General features: G+C 45.4%; 1 protein-coding gene across 1 annotated transcript in view; it reads left to right on the top strand.

Moving 5' to 3' along the window:
* The first annotated feature begins 256 nt into the window (after nucleotides 1-256).
* Nucleotides 257-20206, top strand: part of lhx5 (LIM homeobox 5) — a 51706-nt gene continuing 31756 nt past the window's right edge. Inside the window, exons 1-4 of the mRNA XM_061801925.1 lie at nucleotides 257-411; nucleotides 763-864; nucleotides 943-1025; nucleotides 13718-13787. The gene's annotated coding sequence lies outside the window, so the exon portion shown is untranslated. The remainder of the gene's footprint in view (nucleotides 412-762; nucleotides 865-942; nucleotides 1026-13717; nucleotides 13788-20206) is intronic.

Genomic DNA, 20206 nt, shown 5'->3' on the forward strand with positions numbered 1-20206 from the left:
CTAGCTTCTTTTTAAACTTGTAGGACTTGTGACAATGCTAAAAAAATGTGCGATGTATTAAATGGAAAGTTTGCTTTTCCCCACTATGCCTCCGCAATATCATTCACGGGTGCGTGGTTTTATTCTAGTATTCCTGATTTGCTTTCTTTTTACACATAAGTGACATTCTCTAAAAAGCGTGCAATGCGAGAAATCAACCACCCCCCCCCCCCCGCCCCTTTCCTGGCTATGCCTCTGCAATGCGTCGTCAAAGGGTGAGTGGTTTTACTGTATTCTATGTTTATATTTTCACTGTAAAGGGATTGACTTCATTTTCACACTTGTGTGACAGTTACGATTCCGAAAGCGCAAAGCGGGATGCACAAAATCAAAAGCTTTCCTTGCTACGCCTCCGAAAAGCATCGTGAACAGGTGAGTACTTGTACTGTACTTTGTTTTTATTAAGGAGTGGTCAACTTCTTTTTAAACCTGTTAGACTGTTCCGAATTCTAAAAAAAAATGTACAATGTATGAATTCCAAAACCTCCCTTTCCTTGCTATGCCTCCGCCATTTATTATGAATTTGTGAGTAGTTTTAAGTTTATTAAAAAGTCGTTGGCTTGTTTTTTTTTTTTTTTTTTAAACTTGTAAGACAGTTAACAATGCTAAAAAAAAATGTTAATAGATGGGAAAATTAGCTTTTCCCCACTATGCCTCCGCAATATCAGTCACGGGTGAGTGGTTTTATTTCAGTATTCGAGGTTGCTTTCCTTTTACACACAGGTGACATTCTCTAAAAAAAAACGTGCAATGTGAGAAATCAAATTCCCACCCGCACGCCCCTGCCCCTTTCCTGGCTATGCCTTAGTAATAAGTCATCTGAGGGTGAGTAGTTTTTACTGTATTTTATCTTTATATTTTCATTGTATAGGGATTAACTTAATTTTCGTGCTTGTGTGACAGTTAATATTCCGAAAACGCAAAGTGGGATGCACAAAATCGAAAAGCTTTCCTTGCTACACCTCCGAAAAGCATCATGAACAGAGGTGAGTAGTTGTACTGTACTTTGTTTTTATTAAGGAGTGGTCAATTTCTTTTTAAACCTGTAAGATGGCGCATAATTTAAAAAAAAAATGTACAATGCATGAATTCCAAAGCCTCCCTTTCCCTGCTATGCCTCCGCCATTTATCATGAATGTGTGAGTAGTTTTAGTAGTGTTAAAAAGTCCTTAGCTGCTTTTCGTTTTATTTTTTTGACATGTCCTTTACAGTTAATAATTCTCCCAAAAACGTGACTTTACTGCATTTTTCTGATGGGGGGGGGGGGGGGGTTGACCTCAATTCAGAATTCTAAATAAAGGGACTTCTTTCCACCCTATGCCTATCTAATGCATGGTGAAAGGGAGAGAAATATTACTCTAACTTTGGAGCGACTAACTTTTTTTCATTTTTATGTCGCTTTATGGCGCATAAGCATCAAATATGTCGTCATTATGTATCGTCAAATGGTGAACGCGGTAGTTTTACGGAATTGTACTTTTTACTAGAACGCAATTAACTTGCTAACACCTAACTTGCCAGTACGCTTTAATGACGGTGACACAATTTTTTTTTTTTTTTTCCTTCATATTTCCTATTACCGTCGGGTTTCGGCGGTGGGTGGGAAAGACCACCTGGAAGAGCTTGGTTGTCATGGTAACAAACACAACAGCAGCTGAAGATAAAACAAGACGTCCTTGAGTTCGGTGCGCTGGGGTCAATGACGAACATTAATTGTTGATTTTCTATCCCCCCCCCCCAAGTTGATTATGGGGGGGGTGTTTTGTTGCCGTGGGGATTGCCGAGTGTCAATCAAAGTGACTTGAACGGGACCGAGGCCGAGGGGGGGGGGGGTGCCACGGGCTTGCGGCGTAAACGCGGAAAAAGTAGCAAACGTCATTTGCAGACGTCGCTCATGATGAGTCATTACGCCCGCCACAAAAGGCCCCCGCCGCCCCCCCCCCCCCCCAGAGACGCATCAGTCTCTTAATGCTTTGTCATCAGCGCAGGTTAATGGACCTCACAGTGGTCCGTTAAAAGTAACCCCGATCGATAAATACCCCCGCGTGCACGTGTGCGGACGCGCGAGCTTCCATTCTTTTAAAGACGTAATCGGAGGCCGCAAAAGCTCGTGAGGGAAAAATGCTGTCATAAATAACAATAGGAAAAAAAAAAAGAGAGAGAGAGAGAGAGAGAGAGACCATGGTTGACAGAAGATGCCGGATCACGCCATTTTTGGCTATGATGGAAACAAAAACAGGTCCTCGGACTTGGGCCTAGCTTGTCGGTCCGGTCGGTGAACGCCTGGTTCGTGGACGCCGACCTCTGATGACAGGACTGTACCATTTTTTTTTTTAATTACCACCTTACGTATGCCGACGACGGGGCGAAAAATAGAAGATTCGAGGATGACCGGGTTGACATGGTTCCACGTGCCTTTTTAGTTTAAACAGCGAGTATCTCATTATCTAAAGAACCCGAATCGACTCCCCCGGGGAAATCGTTCTCCCTCTTCCCCGTCTTGCCAATCAGCTTCCATTTAGAGTAGCAGAAGGGGGGAAAGGGGGGGGGGGGTGCAGGAGGGAGGAGAAGCGGCATTAAAACGGGCTAAAATTCAAACGTCAAAGGGTGAAGTGGGGCATGAAAAAGAGGCGGCATTAAAACAGGCCAAAATTCAACCATCAGGGAAAAAAGCAGGGCGAGAGACGGGTTGCGTACAAGGTGTGCTGAAACCTGAGTAAATAGCGTAGGAATCGGTTTAAAAATCAAGATTGAAACATTTCCAACAAGATGGTCACCGAAATATCGTGTCACGTCCTGCTTTGTGCAGGCACAGCCAAGATGATTATCGTTATCATTTTTTGTTCTCTATTCTGGGGAAAAATACAGCAGAAGAGCAATATTTTGACATTGCTGTCAGTCCGTCACTCGCCGGTTCAATTCCTCGAAGAGTTTAAGTGGAAAATTGGGGCGGGACGCAATATATGGGCGTGAAAAATCTCGTTAGCGCCTCCGCAAGGTCACACTCATCAAGCGGCAACGAGGTTAGAGGACACAATCAACAGCATCCCAAGCAAACACAAACAAGACAACACTTGTCCACCGCGCACGTCTGCCTTGCATCATTATTTCCTCTTTCTGTCCTCGGCCTCCAGCGGGGGGGGGGGGGGGGGCCCACTCCTGGGCGTCTGACACCTTCTGGCCTTGAGTCGGCCACTCGAGCGGGGGCGAGGAAGCGCGCAGGCGAGGCGCCGACACCCTCCCAGACGCGCCGCGACGTCCAAGCTGTGCTTTAATTGTGAGTGTGCGCCCGTGGTGGGGGGGGGGGGGGGGGGGGGGGGCGCCGGTGCATGCGCCGGCCCGGCCCGGCCCGGCTCGGCCACGGCGTCATTTGCACCACGCGTGGATTTCAAGAAAGAAAATCAGGTGTGGGAAGAAAAAAAAAAAAAAAAAAAAAATTGTATTTTTACAGGAACAATGTTCAATAATTTCACATTTTTAGTCATATTAAAGGAGTTATGTTTTTATATTATGTTTAAAAAAAGTCAGATTACACAAATAGCGTTTTTTTTTAAATTATACGATAATAGGAACATTTTTATTTTGAAAGGGGAATAAAGTGATAAGAAAAATGAATAAGAAAAATGTTACATTTTTGGAGAAATATCAAGAATCGAGTTGGAATATGTAGAGGAAAAAGTCAGTACAATGATAATGTCCTTTTAAAAAAATTGAAAAATTATATGAAAAAAAAAGATGCTGAAACGATATGACCTGTAAAACTGAGGGGGAAAAGTTAAGCGTTATGAGGTTAGTTATTAAAAATGTATTACAAGGAAATATTTTTTTTTTGTCTATTAAGAAAATATATTACACAAATTCCATATTAGAGAAATTCAGTGATATTTGGAGGGAGGAGAAAAAGCCACGTATTACATTAGTCATATTTTCATTAAGAAATAGGAGGTTGACGTGAAATGAGAGTAAAGATATAATATTACAAAGATAATCTCATTTTTGGAGGAAAGTTTGTCATCGTTCAAGAAAATTGTTTTTCGCTGAAAAGAAGAAAGCCTTTGTCACAATAATAGTTTGAGCAAAAAAAAAAAAAATTGTATATATATATATATATATTTTTAGAAACCTTACACGATATCGTGAAGGGGTCGAGACGGAGATTGGGGTGTCGGTGGGGTGGGGGGGGTCTTCGTTCATGTTGATAAATCATCTCCTCCGTTCAGGCTTGTGTTTATCTCCCGCTGTCAGTGGAGTGCAGGGCCTGCGATATCTCACACACACACACACACACACACACACACACATGAATACACACAAGGCTTACCTGAGCTTCCTTTCTTTGCCCCCCCCCAGTAGCCCCCCCCCCCCCCACCACCACCACCACCACCATACGGGGGACGCCCCGAGTCCATGCTTCTTTGTCCACCCGCCCAAAAGAAAAGTAATGTGTTTGTGTTGATTACAGCTTCATTAATAAACCCTCAACTGCCCCCCCCCCTGACCCCGACCCCCACCCCCACCCCCACCGTTCCCCCTCTCGAGGTGAGATTTCAAATGAATGAACACGAGCGGTAATCCTTCCACGAGCCAATAAGCACAGCTTCTGATGTGCACGGAAAAAAAAGGGGGGGGGGGGGCGAACCGTTTATAATGTTAAAAGTTTGCCTGTACACTTCATAAACTTGTATTTAATTTTATAGCTATTATGGAAATAACGTCGGGAAGAAAAATAATGTTACGTTGTCATTCTGTGGAAAAAAAGTTGAGAATGGAGTCATTCCAAAAATAAATTAGTTTGGTGTATACTTAATAGTCGTCTTTTCAAAGAAAAAAAAATATATATATACTGCTATTATGAAAGATACAATAATCATAAGAGAATAAAGTCTTTCACTTAATCAAAACATAACATTTTCGGTGAAAGAAGTATGATTGTTACAACAATAAAAACCTAAAATGTGAATATAATTAATGTGATTAAAGCTGTAGTAGTCCAATATACTATCATTTGTAAATAAAAAAAAAAACACCATGAGAAATTATTGTTTTTTTCTCTACACATTTTTTGGGGGTTTATCGTGAAAAGAAAAAGTAAACAATAAAATTGTCATATTATTTTTTTAAAGGAAAAGAGTTTTTAATTGGGAACCACTCGTAATATTTCATATGGAGCCACTCATAATATCCCAGCCGAGTTGGTCTTCTTCTTCAAAGCTCTTTTTTTTTGGGGGGGGGGGGGGCAATCGTCATATTTTGTATTTACACACACAAGGATTTACATAAATGGCTGCAAGGTGTCCAAAACATGAATTGGTGATACTTTTTAAAACTTTTTAAATGAGCAATCGTCATTCATCAAGATTAAATGTTGATGAATGATGAACAAATAGCCTGCAGTGAAAGTTGAAGTTTCCAGGACAAAAGGGGCGGGTGCTTTATCACCACCTGGGGTGTATGTGTGCACGCACACCACCTCCGAGCTCCCCCCGGAGTTTTCTGCAGGAACTTTCCTGAAATTTTACGCTTACGACTGACTTCTGACTTCTCACCGTACGACCACCTCCGGTGAAGTCTGCCGTTAGGCCCGTTTCCATGGCAACTCCAAACTCACTTCGGCCTACTTTTCCCCGCCGCGACCGCGCTTCGTCCGCGAGCACTTTTCGCGGCGGGCTTCTGGAGCGGGCTCGCCGTTCCCTTCCAAAAAAAAAAAAAAGGGGGCGAACGCTCGCCCGCGGGCGCGCACGCGACAAAACCCTTTTTAATGGGAAAGGGCGACCGGCAGAAGCCGAGCTCCGGGTGGGCGGCCATCTGCCTCGACAGGCTGTGGACAAAACGGAGGCGGAGACGCATTTGAATGGAAATGAGCGGAAGGTGCGTTCGCGGGCCGCGGGAAATGGGAGTCGCGCCCAAGGTCCGCCAAGGTTAATAACACGGGAGACGCGCGGCTACATCAAAGCGAGCGTCGGATGCGCCGCGACCTTTTTTTAGTGGTTTGTTTAGTCGCCTTTCGCAGCCTTTTAGCGTTGCCCCGTTGCGCCCCGCCGGCGCCGTTCAAATCAATCATCTCCCCTCAACGACCAATCGCGTGTCGACGCGTCGCCGTCGAGTGCTCACTTGACCGCCCGACTCTGCCCGCCGGCAAGTTTTAATCAACACTTGAGCTAATAGCGATGCTTTTTTTACACTCACTCATATACCACGCAAAAAAAAAACAAAACAAAAAAAAAAACAATTAGTGCACAAACAATAATACTTGATGGCAAAAACTGGTTTTCGTCTCATAACTCTATAAAGTGCGCTTAAATGTTCTAGTTTACGTGCAAAGGATTGTACTCCATGAATAATGTCAGTTTTGAGAGGGAATCTATTTTTAGAATAAAGTCAAAATGTATGATAATTTATTTAAAAAGAGAGAAGTCGGATTGGGAATTTGAATTCTATTTTTCCAAAATATGATGTGACGAAGAAAAGCCATATTTTTAGAGAAATAAACTTGCTGCCTTGAGATATGAGCGACGTCATACTTGTGAGTTTTTCAAGACATAAACGGTCGATTGGCAAATTTTTATTATGCAAGGCGGAGCAAGAACTTTAGATACAAGCGCTGCGTTAACAACGAGCGGCAGTAAAACGAGTTCATATTTTTCAAAACCAGTTTTCAAGATGTTATTGCCACTCTTGGCAAACTAAACCTAAAACAAAGTGAATAACAGAGCGTGTACTGTATCTAAAACGACCGCACAGCCCCCGGACGTAGCTTCATGTTAACCTTCAATGGGAAACTCCATATGCACACGGGCTAGCAAAATTAGCATCGGCGTGGTGGCTGTTGTAAGCCTTTAATCAATAGATATCTGAATATGGCCGCCGCTTTAACACGCGGATAAACTTTAGAAGTACTCATCGGCAAAAATTATTTTATTCCCTCTAACTAATATTACTGCCGCACTGAGAAGCTGAGAGAGAGAAATCAAGCCTCCAGTACAGCGTATATATCTGTGTCATACAGTGTACTGCCCTCAGCTGGCCAAGGCGTGCACAGCAGAATAACTAGCATAAAAGTGGAAGAGAAAGTGTGACAAAAACTCAATTCTTTTTAATTTTATTGAATGATTTCAGGTGGCACCGTGGCGCAGCTGTAAATTTTTGATGTCCCGGGTTCAATCCTGGCCCCCGCCTGTGTGGAGTTTGTATGTCCCCCCGCCTGCGTGGGTTTTCTCCTGGGGCTCCGGTTTCCTCCCACATCCCAAAAAACACGCAACATTCATTGGAGACTCTAAACTGGCCTGCCTCCTGTCCGAAGATAGCTCTCCCGCGATTTTTGTGAGGATAAGCGGCTTAGAAGATGGATGGACGGATGGATGATTTCATCAGTATTTACAAAAGCATAATATTGTATTGTAATTTTTCTCAATCAAAAACCGCATTTTTTTGTCAGAGGCAGGAGCGGATTAATAGCGTTTCCATTCATTTGAATGGGGAAAGATGACTTGAGATCCAAATGTTTTGACTTCAGAGCATAGCCAGCCCAGAAATCAAACTCGTTTCTCGCCCCGGGAATGGATTCAAATTGCAAACGAAATAGGACGGCACGATGAGAATAATAAAGTTAAAATCCTTTTTTTAAAAATAGGAATAGGAAGGTGGGGAGGGACGGGGGTGGGGGGGTGGGGGGGGGGGTCATCAGATCCGATCAAATCCGCTAGTAATCGAGCGTGCTTACGTTTCGAAATTACATTTTGTTCCTTGCGATCCCGAAGGGGAGAGAAAAAAAAAAATGAAACCAGAGAAAATCTCGACGGTATTCTTACGTTTTTTTTAGCCTTTTCTTTTTTTTTTCTTCTTCTTCTTCTTCTCCACGCCGGGGTGTGAAGTTGCTGACACCCCAGCTGCTCCCGCACGTTGACGACCGGGGGGGGGGGCGAAAAGGTTTGACGTTTTTCAAGAGAAACCGACGACGCTCGTGCCTTCCGTTGCGAGTTGCAGCCGTTCCTTGAACCCCCCCCCCCCAGCCCCCGTACACAAAACACTTGAATCTCAAAATCATATTTTACCACTGAAAAGAAAAAAATAGGTGACTATCCATCCATCCATCCGTCCATTTTCTTAACCGCTTATCCTCACGAGGGTCGCGGGGATTGCTGGAGCCTATCCCAGCCGTCAACGGGCAGGAGGCGGGATTTACACCCTGAAGTGGTCGCCAGCCAATCGCAGGGCACGTGGAGACAAACAACCAATCACATTCACACCTACGGGCAATTATAAGAGTGTCCAATTAATGTCGCATGTTTTTGGGATGTGGGAGGAAACCGGAGCGCCCACCCGGGGAAAAGCCACGCAGGCACGGGGAGAACGTGCAAACTCCACACAGGCGGGTCTGGGATCGAACCTGGACCTCAGAACTGCGAGGCCAATGCTTTAGCAGCTGCTCTACCGTGTCGTACTATATCTTATTTTGTAAAAAAATAGAAAAATAGTTTTCCACAAAATGCTTCATATAAAAGAGATAAAAGCTATGACTTTCCAATATCTCAAAAAAAATACTTATTATTAAAAAGGACATGTCTTGTTGTCATAACAGGTATCACCCAAGGGTTCCAATAACAAGAAAATTTGAAACCTAAAAAAATGTGAATATGTAAAACATATTTTTTTTTTTTATCAATATAAACATCGTTTTTGGAACATTTATTGTAAGGTGCATTGTGGTGGTATCATTTTTCTTTTTTTGTCTGACTACTTTGATTATTGTTATTCTTTTCCCTTTATGGTTAATTTCTTTGCTCGCTTACGGGGATGAGCTTGGTTGAGGATGATTTGATACTCGATCAGATAATTGGAGATTTCTGTCCTTTATAAAGGTGTTATTATCTCCTGCTATTAATAAATGCAAATTAATTGTATTTTTTTTCTTTCTTTCTCACTTTTCTCCCCTCTTTTCTTTCTCTGTATAAACGTGTGGAAAAATGAATTAAATAAAATTAAAAACATTAAAAATAAATAAAAAGAGGACAAAATTTAGTTGTTTTGTTTTTTGCGAAAAAACAACTGAGGGTAATATTATGTGGAACAAAGTCATAATATTTTGAGAAGTATTTGTGGACCAAAATTAAATTAAATAAAATTAAAAACATTAAAAATAAATAAAAAGAGGACAAAATTTAGTTTTTGTTTTGCAAAAAAAAACAAAACAAAAACAAATGAGGGTAATATTATGTGGACTAAAGTCATAATATTTTGAGAAGTATTTTTGGACCAAAAATAAATTAAATAAAATTAAATACATTAAAAATAAATAAAAAGAGGACAAAATTTAGTTGTTTTTTTTTTTTTGCAAAAAACAAAAAAACAAACGAGGGTAATATTATGTGAAATAAAGTTATAATATTTTGAGAAGTATTTTTGGACCAAAACTAAATTAAATAAAATTACATACATTAAAAATAAATAAAAAGAGGACAAAATTTAGTTTTTGTTTTGCAAAAAAAAAAAAAATGAGGGTAATATTATGTGGACTAAAGTCATAATATTTTGAGAAGTATTTTTGGACCCCCCAAAAAAATTTGGAAATGGATTTTTGACAAAAAGTCTTGTCTGTATGAGATTTAAGTCATAGTTTTGCGAGGCAAAAGTGTCAGTATTACATCATGAGGAGGTGGAGGAGGAAGGAGGAGGAGGAGGAGGAGGAGGCGGTGGAGGAGGAGGAGGAGGAGGAAGTGGTGGCGGTGGCGGTGGCGGTGGCGGTGGTCTGCCACGTCGGGCAACAGGCCGGCGGGAAGAGAGACAGATTGCGTTTTAACAGCCATCGCTGTCATCTCCAACAGCTGTCCTCTTCCCATTCGCCATTCACACGGCCCGTGTTTGCATTGTCTCCCCGGTGACCTCCCCTCCGAGAGCCGACGTGCGTTCGGGGGGCGTTGGGCGGGGGGGGGGGGGGTGTCTGCGAAGAAAAAAAGAAGAAGAAGAAAAAAAAAAAAAAGAGGAGCTGGACCAGTGGACAGTGGAGAATGGAATAGAGGGAAATGCAAATGAGAGGGAAAAGGGAGAGTGAGTGATGGGGAGGGAAAAAAAAAAGCCTTCCTCCTCCTCCGCCGCCGCCGCCGCCGCCCCCCGCCCTCGCCGTCGTGTTGCGCCTTATCAGGTAAAGTGGCAGATAAGGCGGCTATCTGGCCCTGCCAGGGCGTTGACACCACGCTCTAATGCATAATAAGTTCACTCATCGTTCTAATCGATGTGGCCAAATGGGGCGTTTGCGGTGGTGGTGGTGGGGGGGGGGGGTCGTTTGACAGTCGGGCCGCTGGCAGGTGCGCGGCTACAAACGCGGAGATAAGGCGGGGGCTTTTCGCCGTCAGCGCTCGCCCGCGACTATGCTAATGAAGCGGTTTCCCCCCCCCCCCCCCGGTTGGCGAAAAGAAGTCCCACAAGGCGGAAGAAACGCGGGACAAAAGCGCAAGATTGGGGTTGGGTTTTGGAGAACCGGTCGGGTCCAATAACACTGAAGTCTCATTTTTAGATGAAGTTTAGAAAATTTGGGGGTGGAAAAATTGACATTGATGATGATGATTATATTTTGTGGTGATCCGAGAAGCAAAGTTTGGGGCTTTATTCTCCTGGGAACTGGTCCAAGTTTGACTCCAATGCTGAGTCATGACAAAGTCACGGGGGCCCGCTCTGGACCAGGCCCAGAGACGGGGCTCGATGGTGAGCGCCGAGCGGTCGGGCCTGGCCCAAAAGGGATTTGTGTTCACGTGCGCTTGGCACCAGGACCCCCCTCGAGACCCCCTCTGTTGCACGTCGATTATCGACTTTTGTGGTCGCGTCGTCAGACGTTCTGCCGCACGTCTTGGACGCTCAGGCGCGGGGGTGGGGGTGGGGTTCGGGGGCTGACAACCGATCGTCACCTCATGGTGGGGGAAGACCCCCCCCCCCCCCACCGGACCCGGCAGACCCGAACACATTGCGAGGGACGGACGCCTGGGGGAGTCCCGCGTCAGGAGGAGCTTCAACTCCCGCCTCCGACAGAACTTTGCCCTTGTCCCAGGTGAGGCGGGGGGACCTTGACTCGGCCTGGATCATGTTCCGTACCTCCCTCGCTGAGGCGTTCCCGGACCCGTTGGCGGAAGCCAGCGGTGAGGGATGCGGTCCAGCTCTGGCATTTTGGCACCCGAGCGGAACACCGCTTTAGAATTTTCTGGGGGAAACTTCCGGTCCGGCGTCTCAGGACTGCCAACTATTGCACCCACCGTTAATGCTGCGTCCAGTGGGGACGGTGCGGTACTGGCCTCGACCCAGACCCAGAACCAGAACTCCTCCTCCTTCACCCCTTACACGATGCTCCTCTTCTCCTCCTCCAAACATCACACCCTTCTCTCCTTCCTCCTTTACCTAACTTTCTGCCTCCTCCTCCTCTTCATGCGATCCCCCCCCCCACCCCCCACCCCCGCCTCCAATTTCTGGTCCTCACCCTCCCTCCCCTTCTCTTCCCCTTCCTGCTCGTCACCCCCCCCCCCTTGCCAACCTCATTGCTCCTCTGTCGTTGGTTACTTTCAACCTACCGTGACGCCTCCCCCCCCCCTCCTTATCCCTTCCAACCTCCCACCCTGCTCCTCACCCCCCCCCCCACCCTCCCGCCCCCTCCCCCCTTCACTCAGGATGCAGAGTTCACGGGTCAGCCGAGTGACAGGGCCTGAGTCGGGAGATAAGAGGAGGCCAGAATGGCTTTACGGCAAGCGGCACTCTGAGAGGGGTGATTGGGTATGGGGGGTCGGGGGGGGGTCGTGGATGGAAGGACCAAGAAGAAGACTCATTGGGGGGGGGGGGGGCGGGCGGGGGTTGAGGAGCGAAAGGAATGGTGCTGGGGTGGGGGTGGGGGGAGCTAATCTGCCACGGTTTGAAGTAATAATACATTTCTGATAGTCATCACGACACGCAGGCCGAGGGGGGGGGGGGGGAGGTGCGCCGCGTTCAAAGACATCCAGCAAACACAAATACAGAGGCAAGGCTCATTCTTATTCCCGCGTCGTCTCGCGCTGTAAATCACCCCCCCCCCAAAAAAAAAAAAAAAAAAACCCACCACCCCACCCACCGCACTCCCTCTCAATCCAGCCTGGATATCAGGCCTCTGCAGAAGTGCTCGGGCCGGTTGATAGCGGGGTCCTCTGGGGGTTGGGGCTGGGGGGGGGGGGGGGGGGGGGCTGTATATGTGTGTGTGTGTGGGGGGGAGGAGAAAGGGGGGGGGGCACGGGGAGGTTGAAGCTACGCCGGCTTACCGTGCAGCCTCCCATATAGAGTTCAAGGGTCAGGTGGCTGGCGAGCTGCGGACTGACACACTCGCAGTTTTTATGGGGGGGGGGGTTGTCACTCCGTGCACCTGTGTGTGTGTTTTTCTATTGTCTTCTATTGCCGTTATCTAATAACATATCAGCGGAATTTTATTCTGAATGTATTTTTTTTTTTTTTCACCAATTATTATGGTGGTGTGGGGGTGTCAAATCTAACTATGTTCGCTCTCTTTTGCACAAAAATCCAAATTCTCCAGAGAGTGGGCTTCATTAACGGGACATCCTCACGTTTAACGAACCTCATGAATTTATTCATAAACGTAGTTGCCAGTCGTACAAAAAAAAAAAAAAAAAAGTCTTCACGTTACCAAAAATTCTGCAAGGATTTGCGCCTTTTTGCACCAAATGCAGTCAAATTTGCGCTTTTTTTTTGGGCACTAAATTTGCAGCAGAATAGGTTACATTTTTCTGATATTCTCATGATTACAATCTTTTGAATTTATTGATACATATCTCAGACTTTGACATGCTACCTTGTGCATTTGTCGGTGACGTTTTTGACGACATGTTTATTCAATCAATACGGAAAATGGAAATTATATTCACACCCTGCAAATTTTGAGCTCGTTTCTTTTCGTCACAGGCTTTTTTCACGTTTGTATGACTTGTACATTTTGTGCAAAAAAAAAAAAGTAAGATCCCAAAATTGTTGGTTTTTTTGGGGGGCGTCACAAACTTTTCTTGTTGTTGTGCAAAATCCAACTAAATTCCCACGATAAGAGGCATTATCAGATATGTTGTGACTCATCCTGAAGACTTTAGGTAGCCCCCCCTCCCTGCTAAAAAAAAAAAAAAAAAAGTTGTTGGTTTGAGTTTTAGCTTTTTTTCTTACGTCAGAAATTTTACGTAATTGCGAGAACACACCGACGGCGTCGGCGTGGGCCCGGCGGCGTCGCGGCACAACGTTTGCGTGCGCCTGGAAAAAGAAGTCATCAAGTAACAAATGATCTTCCTCCATTTCAAGTTTTTTCTTTTTTTTTGCCCCCCCCCCTCCTTAAAGCGGGGGTGCGCTCGGCGTGGCGGCAAAGTGACAATTTGCCGCCCGCCGAGAAGCACTCCGACGCGGGCGACTTGTCTCAGGTGCAAAAACGCCAGCGAGCCACACGGCGGCATTAACGAGGGGGGGGGGGAGAAGCAATTTCCGTTATTTAGCGTCGACGTTCATCGCGGCGGGGGTCGGGGGAAAAAAAATGTTGTTTGTCTGGAAATCAAAGGAAACGAGCACACTTTCCAAAGCCTGTTTGCTCGAGTTTTTGCACTTAATATCCAATTACGCGACATGCTATTACACAGTAATTGCTTCCAATGACTTTCTTTCTTTTTTTTTTTTTTTTTTGCAGGAGCTAAATCGCGCTGCAATTGGTTGCATCCCACCAGGAAGTGATGTGAGTCCGGGTTTCATCCTGCGACGTGAGTAAACCGTCATTGTCCAACTTTTACGCTTGTCACTCCAAAGTGGAGCCTGGATTTTCTCCAAAGTGGCGCAAAGTTGTTTCACTTGGAGCGCAGGATGTTGTTTTCTTTCGAAATGTGTTTTTTTTTTTTTTTTTTTTTTAGGATGGGGGGGGGTTATAAAATCCCTCTAAATCCGCCCCAGAATTTATTTGCTATCCCTAAAATCTATATTTAACATTTACCTTCCCCTTGTTTTTGTGTGTGTACCTTTGCCATACCTTGTGACATATTTGTGTGACTATCGTTGTTTAATTCATTCATAAAACCATAACAACAAATAGACCAACCTCTCAAATTTGGAGGTTTTAATACTTTTGACTCGAGGTTTTTAACTTGTTTATACAACCCACCCCCCACAAAAAAAACCCAACTCAGCTGAAATTAATTTTTTTTAGCATAAGATCCAATTAAAACTTTCCAAATAAGGCCTTTTTCATGCCATTTTATATATATATATATATATATATATATATATACATATATGAGACTACTATTTGTTGATGAAATAGACTTTGTTTTACAGATTTATTGAGTAATTTATTTTATTATAAAAACAAACCAAAAAAATATTTTGCTTATTGTATGCTTTTGTTTGTAGAAAAAAAAATCCGACTAAATTCTCGCAACAGGCGGCCATCTTGTTCTCGTCTGTTGCTAATTCATTTATCAGTCAAAGAAAAAATATGACCAGTTTTATGTAAAAATCTACAGAATGGGAAAAACAAACCAAAACCAAAACAAAAGAGGCTTTGTCATGCTGTCTTGCAAATGTCTGAAACTATTATTAATTCATTCATTCGTGCCACTTTCCAAAATGGCGTCCGGCTTACCTTTGGCATTCCCGGTGTACTTAATATTTCGACTTTGAGGTGAGCGGCCAACTTTTATTTTGTTTTTTTTGCGCGTGTGCTTTGCAACTTTTTCACGTTTTCGAGCGACCGAACGCGTAGCATCTTCCGAAACCCCCCCCCCCCCCACCCACCCCCACCCCGCTCCCCTTGGCCAAAATGCACTTGAGCGGCTGTCGCCCGCTTGCCGTCATTCCGTCACGTTTCTTCCTTCCTTCCCTCTCGCTCCTTTCTTTTTTCTGCCCACTTTTTTCTCACCCAGCCTCCTCCTCCTCCTCCCTGCCTCTTTTCTTTTTTCCCCCTCTCTCGCCATTTCAGCTGCCGCGCGCCTTATCTCGCTGTTGCCGTCCTCAGTAATTATTATTATGTGCCGGCGAGATAATTCGCAAGCCGCGAGGAGGGTGAGGGAGGAAAAAGAGAGGGAGGTGGGGGGGGGGGGGGGGGGGGTTAAAAAAAAAGGGATGAAAGAAAGAGTGGCTGTGGCTTCCTGGGCTGTGCTTCTCTTATCTGACCTTGGGCAGAGCCACTTATTGTTAGGCAAATCGCATGTGCAGAAAAATGGAGTGGAGCGAGGTGCTAGCTGGGTGCAAGGATGGGGGGGGGGGGGGGATGGATGGAGAAGAAAGTATAGAAGGAGGAGGCGGAGAGAAGGGGGGGGGCAGGATGGAGGTGCGCAGGCAGGCGTGCACTCGGGTTGGAGGAGATATGGAAGGAGAAGGAGGCGGGAGGAAGTTTGTTTGAAGAAGAAGAGCAGTGAAAGCAGGAAAATGGGCTAAAAAAAAAATAAAATCATTTTTTACAGCTCACCCCCCCCCCCAAAAAAAAGGAGAGGTATCCCGTTGTCATTGCCCAGGGAGGTAGACAATGTCTGCAGTCGTATCAAATCAATTGAGATGACGAGTCGACGCTCAATTCTGCTTCCCAATTCATTTGAAGTCCTTAAAAAAGTCTTACATTGCGGTTTTTTCCACACAAAAAGCGGCCATAAAAAAAAAAAAAAAAAATGAAATCACACAAAATACGTAACACAACGGTAAAAGTCAAACAAAGTAAAACTACTCACCGTCACGAAAGATAATGCGACCCGACTCATGAGTGACAATCAAAATTAAAAAAAGTTTTTTGTCTTGAGTTATAAACAAAAAAATGGAGTCACAATTGCTAAATCTGTTGACGCAAAGCTCACAACAAGCAGCAAACCGGGAACAATTTGTCCTTCAAAAAATGGCCACATGATTGTTTATTGTTTACAAGCAAAATGTAAAACAGACAAATTATGTGCTATGCGTTGAATCAAACCAAATCTTGCCCAGGTCTGCTAGCTTCATGCTAACACACAATGCAAAACCCAATAGATGGGCTAACAAAGCTAGTTTTGATATTATGGTATGAACTTTTAGAGTGTCCAATAAATGTTGCACGTTTTTGGGATGTGGGAGAAAACCGGAGTGCCCGGAGAAAACCCAAAAAGGCGCGGGGTGAGCTTGTAAACTCCACCCGGGGGGGGGGGCTCGAACCCGGGTCCTCAGAACCGTGAGGCCAACAGTTTACCGTGCCACACATGAACTGGACACGCTAAATTGCCCCTAGGTGTGATTGTGAGTGTGGCTATTTGTCTCTGTGATTGGCTGGCAACCAGTTCAGGGTGTACCCCGCCTCCGATCCGTTGACAGCTGGGATAGACTCCAGCACTCGCCCCAACCCCCGTGAGGATAAGCGGCAAAGAAAATGAATGGATGGTATGAACTTTTAAACAATTTATATTAGAACACAATCGTTAGCAATGAATTTAAACAGCAACACACAAACAAATCTGGCATGTACATCTTCTTTATCCTCTGCGAAAAACAAGGGAGTATGTGTATCAGCATCGAATTAATGTGTAGTACTGCATGTACTGCACACAAACGAGCAGCACAATGCGCACTGAAGTAAATCACGATTTGATTCTTGACATTCTATTGAACGATATCAATATTTTTCTTGTCAAAAACTTGTATTTTGTGGGTATTTCCATTCATTTCCGTGATGCAAGGCAGTCTGAGATGCAGTCCGCATTATCGTACAACACGGGTCTCATCAGACCGCGGGCGTACCCGACAATCCCGAAAAAAAAAAAAAAAAAAAAAAAACGCGCGGCGCCATCTCGTCCTTTCGGCGCACAGCGGGCGAAACGTGAAGCGACGGCGACTCATTAAATCAGCCGGCTAAGTGCACATTAAAAGGCGGTAGCGGGACTTCCGTCGGAGAATAGTCGAGTAATCTTTACAACTCTCGGCGAATAAACGCATCTGCGCAATCAACTTAATGGCGCGGGGCGCCTGATGTTCCTCGCCGACACTCGCCGCGTGAAAGGCGGGGCGGGTGGGCGTTATTTATTTATTTATTTATTTATTTTCCCCCCGTGGCGTCCGGCGTCTGATGTGTGGCCTTTGCCGCCGTCGCCGTCGCCGTCGTCGTGGCGTTCCTTTTAATTACAAAGCCATTCTGCAGCAACAACAGGCTGCCCCTCCGCCAGATTTAAAACCAGTCCGATAATTAATCGGCCTGTGTTTCCTTCCAGGGGGGATTTGTGTGTGTCGGAGGGGGGGGGGGGCTCTTTGAGTATTTTCGTTTGGTTCCTTAAAAAGAGCCAAATAATCCAGCAGAATAGATTTTTCTTCATCGTGAATAGAAACTATTTTCTGTCATTTTATTGCCAGGGCTCGTTCGAACGCGTAACAAGATGACATTTGCCGCTTCTTAATAAATATCCTGGCCGGAAATAGCGCCCCCCTCCGCCCCCTCCCACCGTGGAATACAAGATCGTGAGTGGACGCGAGGTTGTCGGGGAGTTTTCATTTGACAATGTTTATTGTTCAGGCCTCGGAATGTTTGCTGCAAAATTTGAGCGGCAAGCAAAGTTCAGTCGGTTCTCCAGCGAAATGGGAAAAGAAAAATGACGCAATGAAGGTGGCATGTAGGCAAGGGGAGCTACAGGTGGCGATGAACGTTCATTTGTTTATCCATTTTTATCTGCTGCCCGTGCTCACTGGTGGAGTTTTTGCCGCGCGCAATTACTTTTTCCCTGCGACGTTATCCCCCACTTTTCAGTTTTTTTGGAGCGCGAGATTCAGAAGTCCCGGCGACCTCAGCGTCCTCGGCTCCATGTCACCCCATCCCATAACCCCAAATCCTCACGCCACCTCTCTTGCCCACACCCCCCCCCCCTTTTTTTTGTTGGGCTTGCCGCCTGCTGCTCAATTGAGCTTCTTTAAGAGAGGAACAAACAAACAAAACATCTCGAGCTAATGAGGCCACCTCCAGGAACACAGAAGCTGAAAAGGAGGCCTTGTGTACCGACGCGGCACTGAACATTACGGTGGGGGTGGGGGGGGGGACGAGGCAAAGGGGGAGGATTTGCAGGGATGAGCTGTGATTTGATGGAGTGGATTGAGTCGTCTGAGCCGCGTCCACTGAGGAGAAAATAAGGTTGACGGGACAAAAACCCGATGGGTGACTCGGGCGTGCTGACTTTTTTTTTTTTCTTTTTCTTTCTTTCTCTCTTTCGCCAGGTCATTCTCACACTGCGGTGGCTGACCCAAGTGGGTGTCGATCATCAGCTCTTCTTAACGTAGCATTGTGCTTCATTTCGTCGCTCGCGGGAAGATTATTAAAGCTATAGCGCGCCTTTCAACGCGCTCGGCGGACGCGTCGGCACACCTGCGCGGGCTAAAATTTGGCCAATCCGCAGGATGATTACATCTGCGCCCTTTGAACGAGGAGAGCTGGCATTCAATTAAACTATGCTAGCGTTAGCCACTTTACGCTTTTTATACATTTAAACACGGGTAAATTCTTGAAAGCCACATTGTTACCGATAATCATAGTAGTTTTTGAAGTGTAGTTGGGTAAAACAGCACCGTTAGCCGCGAGCCCCTTTTGGGGAAGTTCGAATTGGTGACACCTACAGACAATTGACTCGGCGTCCTTATGTGCCGAATGTCAATTTTCAAACCGTTTTTGTAAACGACAACATTGCAGTTTCTACGTCAACTCTGAAATCGGAGAGCCGGCAGTTGAGTAACGTTAGCCTCTGGTCCGTTTTTGGCCAGCAACGAAACGTCGGCAGCCGAGTGGGATCCTCGAGCGTTTGAAAGCGGGTTGAAATAAATGGACGTTTTTTTTTTTAATAATCCGCATTCCAGCGTCGACTCTGAAAACGAAGCTAACAAAACTAGAAAGTGGGGCCAAAATTTGATTTAGGGAGGAAGCAACAGTCATCTGTGGGAAAAAAAAATTAGTCAGTAAACGTTGCATTGAAGCGTCCTTACGCATCATTGCAATCGTTTTCTGTGCATTTTTATTTTACATTTCTTTTACTTGTCAATTTGCAGCTGTCAGTCTTGTTCTGATTGTCTTTACAGAATACGAAAGAGGAGGTCAAAAGCAGCCACGGATAAACCTTTTATATATATATGTATATATAAAAAAAATCAAATACAAATGATGGAGTAATTGTTTATGCCGCGGTATCTCGACTATCCGCGGCAGCCAAGCTAATTAACCTCCTTCCGCGGTGGGTTTTTTTTTTTTTTTTTCCCTTTAATTCCTCACGACCGATTCATCCCCTCGTGGGTGAGAGGAGCCGTGCTGTTCTTTTTTTAACTCGTAGCCTCTCGCACATCATTTGGTACTTTTTGTCTATCGGGAGGTCTTTATTTTTAGGAATGGGAGCAGGATGTCAGCGGAACCGGCTCAGCTCGCCTCGATTTCCGTGAGGTCTTCTTTTTTTTGTTTTTTTCTTCCAAAATAGTTGTATGGAAAATGGCGTCGGACGTGTGGCGCACGAGACAAAGATGGAGCAAAACGACAACAGCGACAAAAGCACCTGGCGGGATTTGGTTGGAGGTCCTCGGGACAGGTGAGGAGAAAAGCCAGAGCAGACAGCGACGACAAAAGACCACAGCAGCGAAATTAACAACATCTGTCGAGGAAGCTGGCGCCCGAGAAGGCAAAGACAAAAGACGTCAACATCTCTTGTGACCTGTTTCGATAAGTTGTGCGTGTACAGGACCAAAGAGTGCGAAAATGTGCGAAAGACAACAACAACAATGTAGGAAAGTAGGGACCGGTTTTGGCACGCTATGGAGAAAGGAGACCAGACAGGAATGACAAAAGGAGAACTGAAACATCAATTGCGGCGACTTGGTGCAAACTGGGGATATTCCAGAAGAAACGAATGAAGACTGCAAGAAAGACAAAACTTTTTTTTCGGGAACAGTCAGGAAAGAGAGCAGGCGGCGGAACAATTGGAAAGATGGAGGTCCGCACTGGAAAGGAGAGGACTGAAGATTAGCTGAAGTCAAACAGAACATATGTGCGTGGAGGGGGAAGAGATGGCGAGGGTGGACGACTTCAAATACTCGGGGTCCACAATCCAGAGCGATGGTGAGTGTGGTGAGGCAGTGAAGAAACTGGTCTGAGCGGGGTGGGACAGTTGGCGGAAGGTGTCTGGTGTTCCAAGTGACAGAAGAGTCTCCGCTA

The sequence above is a fragment of the Syngnathoides biaculeatus genome, chromosome 17 (assembly GCF_019802595.1).
Source record: "Syngnathoides biaculeatus isolate LvHL_M chromosome 17, ASM1980259v1, whole genome shotgun sequence".
NCBI lineage: Eukaryota > Metazoa > Chordata > Actinopteri > Syngnathiformes > Syngnathidae > Syngnathoides > Syngnathoides biaculeatus.